Source organism: Armigeres subalbatus, chromosome 3 (assembly GCF_024139115.2).
Source record: "Armigeres subalbatus isolate Guangzhou_Male chromosome 3, GZ_Asu_2, whole genome shotgun sequence".
NCBI lineage: Eukaryota > Metazoa > Arthropoda > Insecta > Diptera > Culicidae > Armigeres > Armigeres subalbatus.
The window spans coordinates 359,136,565-359,145,330 of record NC_085141.1 but is presented as its reverse complement, the minus strand read 5'-3'; positions in this window follow the sequence as shown (position 1 = coordinate 359,145,330).

Genomic DNA, 8,766 nt, shown 5'->3' with positions numbered 1-8,766 from the left:
AACGGAAGAATCGTTCCATCACCGAAATGGCAACTTGTATGTTGCTGGACGCCGGTCACGACAAGCGTTACCGGGGTGAAGTGGTGTTGACGGCAACATACCTGCAGAATCGTTTGCCCCTCAGATCTGTATCAAAACACCATACGAGCTTTGGTGGGCCGCAAACCGACATGAGCCATCTGAAGGTGTTCGGATCCGCCTACGTACATGTTCCGGATGTCAAACGTCACAAAATGGATGGGAAAGCGAAAAGAGTGTTCGTCGGATATTCGCTCGAGCCAAGGGCTACCGTTTTCTGATCCAGAAACGGATCTGATTACCATCAGCGGGATGCAAAATTTCTGAACTCGGAAATGGTACGTCTTCCGTTGAGATACCAGTAGTGACATCTGTTCCAAGAAGCGAAATGTAGCGGATAGCGAGATTAAGCTGATACCATTTGGAGGAAGAAGAGCATCAAGGAAGGGATAATTCAGATGTGATGAATACTTTGAAGCTAAATGAAGAGGATGAATGGGAAGTCCGGCGATCCAGCGACAGACGCGTGGAAAGGTTCCGCGACATTTCGATGAATTTGTGCTAGATTACGACGTGGGAATAGCTGGCCACGGAAGAACCAGGAAGTTTCCAGGAAGCTGTGAAGAACCCAAAATGGCGTCAGGCAATGAACGATGAAATGAAGTCGCACGAGCAGTGTGGAACTGGGATCGTCGCTTTGCACTTCAAGAAAAGCAGTGGGCTCGAAATGGGTGTTCCGCCTAAAACGTAATGAGACGGTGAAGTGGTGAAGCACAAAGCAAGAATCGTGGCTCAGGATTTTCCCAACGACCTGGCATTGACTTTGAGCAAACCTTGCACCAGTTACTTGTCATACCACTTCGTACATTCCTGTCTGTAGCGGCAAGAAGGGTTTGATCGTACAGCACTTGACGTTAAAACCGCTCATCTCTACGGAACACCGGAAGAGGAAGTATATGAAGCAGCCCATTGGATGGAAGCAGGAACAGGAGGAGTTGGGTGTCGGCTCAGACGCATATATGGTCTGCGTCGGCAAGGTGTGGATCGGAAGCTGAACGAGATACTGACAAAGTACGGATTCAAAGCGGCAGATTCAGATCCGTGCTCGTGAAGCGAACTGCCACGATTACTATTTTCCTGTTGGTTTACGTGGATGACCTACTGATCGCGTCATCGGAAGAGGAAGAGATTACGAACATTTTCCGAGTTTGCAGCAGGAGTTTCAAATGACCAGCTTAGCGTACGCCATTTTCTTGGCATGGAGGTTGAGCTATCGGCGATCGTTACGTAGTGCGCTTAGAAACTTACATCGACAACCTGATCAAAGGTACGGTATGGTGGATGGCCAGCGAGATCCCCTATGGACGTAGGATACCTGAAGAGAGGATTCCAAACTGATGGATGACGTAACCAAATACCGGAGCCTCGTAGGTGCTCTTCTTTACCTGGGTGTTGTAGCGAGACCCGACATCGTTGCAAGTACAGCAATTTTGAGAGTTCTGCTCGCCTACTGAAGCCGACTGGAGTGCAGCAAAACGCTTGCTGCGATATCTGAAGGAACGCGATGCTGCGTAAGCTAGGGAGATACGAAAGGGCTTAATCGGATACCCGATTCTGATTGGGCGGAGATATAGGCACGAGAAGATCTACATCGGATTCGTATTCCCGGCCGGCGGAGTTATTTCTGGGCCAGCAGAAGACAATCAAGGTCACGCTATCAACCATGGAGGCGAATACGTGGCGCTCACCGAGGCCTGTCAAGAGGCCATATGGCTGAGGCAGCTGCTGGGATTTCCGTGAAATTGAACCTAATCGTTATGGAGGACAACCAGTCCTGTCTGACCTTCGTAAAGAGTGAGAGGCAGAGTCGTCGGTCCAAACACATCGACACAAAGCAACGGTTCGTGTACGAGCTGTGCGTTACGAAGCAAATAACCCTACAATACGTCGACCGAAGACATGCTGGCGGATGTTCACAAAGCCGTTAGGTCCGCTAAAGCACAAGATGTGTTGTGAGTTGTTGGGATTGGAAGGTCAGCATAGAAGCAGTCTGCAGTGAGGAGGAGTGTTGAGTGTACACTGTCAACTGCTTCCTCATCAGTGTGCCCTCGGTGCCCATGGAGAATACATCTCCATCGATGCAACTGACAAGTGTTTTACCGTTTATTTTTATTAGTTTCGCCTAGCCGCGTCCGCGTGTTTTCTGTATTCGCTAAATAAAAGATTAACCGAAAGTTTCTCGCGTGTTAATACTATTTCTATTCCGCCTGAAACGCAATTTTCTGCTGCCGCGCCTTATCGCCATCAAATGGATCAGGCCACTCATTCTGCACTCACCGCATGAAAACAACGGCGACACTGTATATGCATATTTCTATTCGTGTGTGTCTAGAACATGTCTGGTGGCGCGATCGTTCATTTCATAGCGGCAGTTTTTGCTTATTGATTGGTCCATTCACTTGCTCGTTCAACGTAGCATAAGAGCAAGATGAGTTAAGTGCCTAGAGACGCGTTCTGCGACGCGGCGCGAAAATGGCACACAAAGGAATAACAATCAATAATAAGAAGCGTCAATCAGGGACGTTCTTCGCTTCGCACTTCGCGTCTACTCTGGCCGCACCCTAAGCCGTTTGGCGCGCAGTATCACTCTCTTGAGAGTAGAAAATCGGCTCTATCCGCAGCACTCAGGAGATAGAGAGAAAAAGTACCTAAAATTAGTGCTTTTTTCAACCGTGACATTTTCCAATGGTTACGTTCATGCGTAACTTTGGCTACGTTCACAGATTCTATTTCCAGTCACTCGCGTCAAATTGCAGTTTGCAAAAATTTTCGATGGAGGAACGGGATCTTGGTTTGTCCGCAAGTGCTTAATATTCGATTTTTCATTGCCTTATCACCAGAATTAACACTCAAATTTTACCTGTGATGATTCACTACAAATATCTGTTCAAGTGAGAAGTAAAGTACAGGTTGCTGAAAGCGGAAAAATATCCGTAACAAAGTGGGTGGTGTGACAGCAACAACAATAACAAGGAATCTGGTGAAGACTCGAAAAGTTCCTGCACCCTCAAATCACAGCGGTCATAAGAAAGATGAGCACGAGGTGTCCTGCCTTTGTGCGTGGAATCGATTTTACCTTTAACGACTTTAGCGTGAGTATTTTGAAGCTGGAATCGGGTAAGGGGATACAGTTTTGTAATGAGACAGCAGCAGAGGCAGTGGCGTTGACACACTTTTCGCTAAGAGGTTCTATTTTGGCCCTACCAAAAACGGATCTTGCTGTTGCGCGCATTGCTGCTGTTTGCAAGAACACTGTAGATGAAAACCAAAGAAACAAAGGGAATTCTTTCGTGTGTTTGCATAATGTTAGAGGAAAAGACTTCCTGTTTTTTCGTACATGATGCGTAATGCAGCAAATGAAAGAGGAATTTTTGCAATCTGTCCAACTGAATGACGTAGATATCGAGTTCAAGGTCGGTAGTTGATTGCAATTTTTTGTAAGTGGGATTCATTGGAAATTGATGCGGAATTGAATTGGTATTGGAAATGGATGCGTTAACGATTGCTCAATATTTTGCGTGAATCGCATATCTGTCCCATCTTTCTGGTTTTCCTATTCATAGGGACAAATGCGATTCACGGCAGTATAGCTCCATCAAAACCACTATTCCGAAGTGATATTTTTCCAAATAGACGTAATTGCCTTTTCATAATTTTCAAGAACTTTTGCGAAAAAGTATGAATGCGAGGCAGTGCTATTTCAACAAGAATATTGATGCCTTTAATGAATTCTCTCATATTTCAATCGGCACCAAGCGCTTCCACTTCGCCAAATATCACGATATTCAAAAATAACATTTTCAATGACAGGTTTCAAATGATTACCGGTGATTACGCCTTCGTATTAAATTAATCGATGATTTTGATGCTGGCAGTCAGAAACATACGCTTCATGCAGACCCCCTGATTCCCTGTAGATAATCCTACACTCTAGGAGAAAAATCTATACTATAGACCATATACATATCATTTCTCCGATCGTTTATTATGATAAATAACAATATCCTTGCAATTCAGATTACTATATGAAGAAATGATAAACTCATTGCATAATATACCATTTCAACAATAAGCTGTATTGTAATTGGCAAAACTATTATTTGGGTAATGGGTGCAGGTTACATAATTACTATAGATAGGTAGAATCTATAGATGAGGCGAATGCATGGATGAGTCGATTTTTTGCCTGTGCAGCATTATCGCGCATATGACGTCACAGCCCTTAACGCTCTTTCCATTGAAATCATGACTTCATGCTCGTTTGGAGACACGTTTGACAGTTCGTTTGGAGACAGAGAGGATTTATCTTCGCTCATCTATATATTCCACTATCTATAATAATTACCATTTAAAAAATTTAATTTCTCAGTACAAAATAAGAAAGAAACGGACATATAAATTGAGAAAATAAATCATTCTCTTACTTTTGTTTTGGCCAAGTTCAACATGGTTATTTACATATTGCCACTCGGGTGGTACAAGTTTGCATATTTTTTTATGATTTCGCAATAATTTTTATAACCTTACTAGAACGAATATCATAGTTTCTATCATAAGATGATATAATATTGGCGATGCATTGCGTGGTAACATTGCGTTGAATCTATGTGTCCTATGAATGATACATAATTATTAAACAGTGCTGGATTTATATCATGACTATTTCCGTTACGGTTCTAATTCGGTTTGGTAATGTTTTCTGACAAAGTAGTACCGGTTTTGAAATATAATGAAATTATAATAAAATGGTTTACTGTATTTCAATCGTATGTGGCAACGTGAACTTATATTTACGTATGGTATTAATTGAGGAAGAAGTTATATATTGTGCCGCGATTCGCATAAGAGTCTCCATGTCGATTTTTTTGACGATTTTGATTTTCTTTATGATGAAAAAAACTGATAAAACAATAGACTTTGTTCTAGAGATTTGAAAATCAAACCCCACTTGTAAGTTGTCCCATCTTACTATTTATTCGCATAACAGTCACACTCTACATTTTGATACACTTTCGCACAAAACATCAATGTAATTATAGTCCATTTAATAGTTTCCATAACAATGTATAACGATGAAGAATATTATGCCAAAATTTTCAGAAAGATTGCTGGTTCTATCGGATTTTATTAGAATTTCTTTTGAATTTATCTATGTAAAACGAGTTTGGAAAAAATCTTTAACGACATATTTCTCTACAAGTTGGAAGAAAAAACTGACATGGAACGCTTAAAAGAATAGGGCAGTATAGTCGAAAATATAAAAGATGATTACATGAATTGTAAATAATATTACTTAATTCTTATGGAATCATAATGAACTTCACAGCTAATTGTTCTCCATTTTGCGGGTTTCCTGTTTACTCATTTATTACTTATTACTTATTATATCAATTTGTATTATCCTATTATATCAATTGTAATTACAATAAACTCTATTGTTGCTCACAATAGAATAACAATTAAGAATATTGTTTTCCACCTCATAAATCCTATTGTAAATGGAAGTTTTACAATAGAAAATAAGGGTTGTTGTTTTCTAGCTAACAATGTTTTGCAATTACAATAGAATTTATTGTAATTCTATTGTGTCAACAGTTTTATGTCAATAGATTTTATTGGTACGTTTATTGAACAACAATAAGGAAAATTAATTGGTAACAATAGAAGAAAACAATAGCATTGATTGTTAATAAATAAAATGTAATTGTATGTTTATGATATTTTAATGTAATCTTCTATTGTATTTTCTATTCGGGATGGAGTTCAAGTTGGCGCTTCGGTCGTTCGTGTGATATATTGTTGGTCGAATAAATTGATTGTTCGGGCCGCTGTTGATAAAACTTGATGGATGTTTAAATAAAACAAGAGGTGGAGTCAATGTTGGTCAAACTGCTTGACCGTGTGTAACGTTCTATTACACGCACGTAAAAAACAACCTTATATGTTATAGCAAAAAACCATTCGAAAATACGTCTTATACTCTTCATTATGCCACTTATGCTACTGTTTTGACAGGGCAAGTGAATTGAACAACTCAGTTGAGTTCAATTTGTCGTGACGCTTATCTGCCATTCGGCTGGTAATTCTAAATTACCAACCGGCTAAAAATGTAAAGCGTGCTATCGCCACAACAATTACCAACAATAGACTGCCTGAACCAGGAGCCAGACCAAAAGTTCTACATAGCTGAAACAAAACTCTTTCATCATTTGTCTCCCCTGCAAGCACACGTCGGTATACGAGTCTGTTCTGTCGCCTGCGCGTATGCAGCACCGCCTCAACAGATGCGTTGATCTTTTTCCGAACCGAGCCGAACTTTCTATACGCTCGCTTCTAAGTACCTGATCAACTATCATTTCCATCCGCGTCGATTGATGATGGATGACAAATGATGATAACACTGCTAAATTTGTTCGCCTTTTTTTGCTTATCATCTCTATCTAGGATTATATCTACTACAATATCCGTCGCCTCTACTCGCCTCTACTCGCCTATGAATTGATGAGGAGCATGAGGACTCCTAGCAATAAGTGGATATAGGAACATTGGATTCCTATTCAATGAATTGATGATTGAAGAGAAGCATGGGGATCCCTGGAAAAAAGTGGAAATAGGAACATTTGGATTCCTATTCAAAGAAGATAAGATTGAAGAGCGGCAAGAGGACTCCTGGAATGAAGTGGAAATAGGAACATTTGGATTCCTATGCGATGAATGGAAATGATAGAACAACATGTAGACTCTTGGAGCAAAGAGGGTGAAGAACCTCCTTAGGGTTTATACTTCACATGAATCCAAGAGCGTTGGGCGATCAGGTGAAAAAGGAACATTTGGAAAAGTCTTAGAAATAAAGAATGAAGAAGATAAAAGAACTCCCCAAACAAAAGGTAGCAGGAGAATTCATAAAGATTTTAATTGTATTTGGATTTGATTGGGAATGGATTTTGATTGAATTGAATTGCTTCCGAATTGTTTGGTTTGGATTTGTATTGGAATTTGAGTTAGAACGAATTTGGATTGTTTTCGGATTCAGTTTAGATTGGATTTGTGTTAGATTAGAATGGGATTTAGATTTGGATCGAAATTTGATTAAAATGAGTTTGGATAAGATTTGGTTTAGACTACATTGGATTAAAATTTGATTGAATGTCTATTAGATTAGATTTGCATTAGATTTGAATTAGATTTGGATTAGATGGGGTTTGGCATTGCATTTTTATTGGGTTTGATTTGAACTAGATTTGAATTAGATTGGATTTGGATGAGATTTGATTTGGATTAGATTAAATATGGATTAGATTTGGATTTGGATTATATTTGAATTGGATTCTGATTGGATGTGGATTTGATTTGGACTGGTTTTTGATTAAATTAGATTTTTTAAGATACGGGTGCTATAAGATTGCATGTAAATTAATTTGGAATTGGATTAGATTGGATGCATTAGATTTCATTTTGAGCAGATACGATTGGGATTAGTTTGGATTTAATACGATTAGGATTAAATTGAATTCGGATTAGATTGGATTCGAATTGGATTCTGATTGGATTTGATTTGGATTGAACTGGATTTGGATTAGATTGGATTGTGATTAGATACGATTGGGATTAGATTGAGTTTGTATTAAATTGGAGTTAGATTAGATTCGGATTTGGGTTAGATTAGATTTGGATTTGATACGATTGGGATTCGATTGGATCCAGATTAGATTGGATTCGAATTGGATTGGATTTTGTTTGGAAGTGAATTTGATTTGGACTGGTTTTGGAGATTGGCTTTGGATTCAATTGAATTTCGATCAGATTGGATTGTGATTAAATACGGTTGGGATTAGATTGAATTTGAATTGAATCGGGATTGGATTAGATTGGAATTGGATTAGATTAGATTTGGATTAGATATTATTGGAATTAGATTGGTTTCGGATTAGATTGGATTTGGATTGGATTCTGATTAGATGTGGATTTGATTTGGACTGGATTTGAATTAGATTGGATGTGCACAGCAAAAAAAGTTGTTGAATATTACATCGAAATCGCTGCAACCAACTGAATCCATCGGTTGTTTAATATTACACTGCGCGATGTACTCGAGAGGTCGCGGTGTAATAAACAGGAGCGATGTAATTTCGTACGACGTAATAAATAAAACGACGTAATCAAAGCGATGTAGAGGAATGAGATGTAAATCCCCGATATGCTTGGTAGGAATATGTGAATTATCGTTATTTTGGTAATGTCATGTTCATAATGTTTTTCTGTTTTCAGTCATGTTTTTTTATTTTATTATTTAAATTTACTCATAAGTACAATTTTACTCATACAATCTACCAGATCTTGAACATTGTTTATGCCTATAGGCCAGGGATTGCAGAAATTGCTCTCAATAGATAACGAACAACGATAAAAGAGAGGCAAAAATCTCTTCGAATCTTAACAAACCATGAAAACGAAAATTATCGCAATTGTAATACACGTTGGAAAAACTGATTCGGATAGGCGGCCCCCACCGATGGGGTTTGATGAAACGCGTTGTTCTCGCTCATTTCATGTTGGGGACTATATTTTTTGCACAGCCGTGCAAAACAAGTTGAAATGCTTCATCAGAACGGGTGCCCCTGCAATTGGGGAATATTAAAAGAAATTTATCATGGGTTGTAGCCCCCTGAATCAGTTAATTATCGTAAC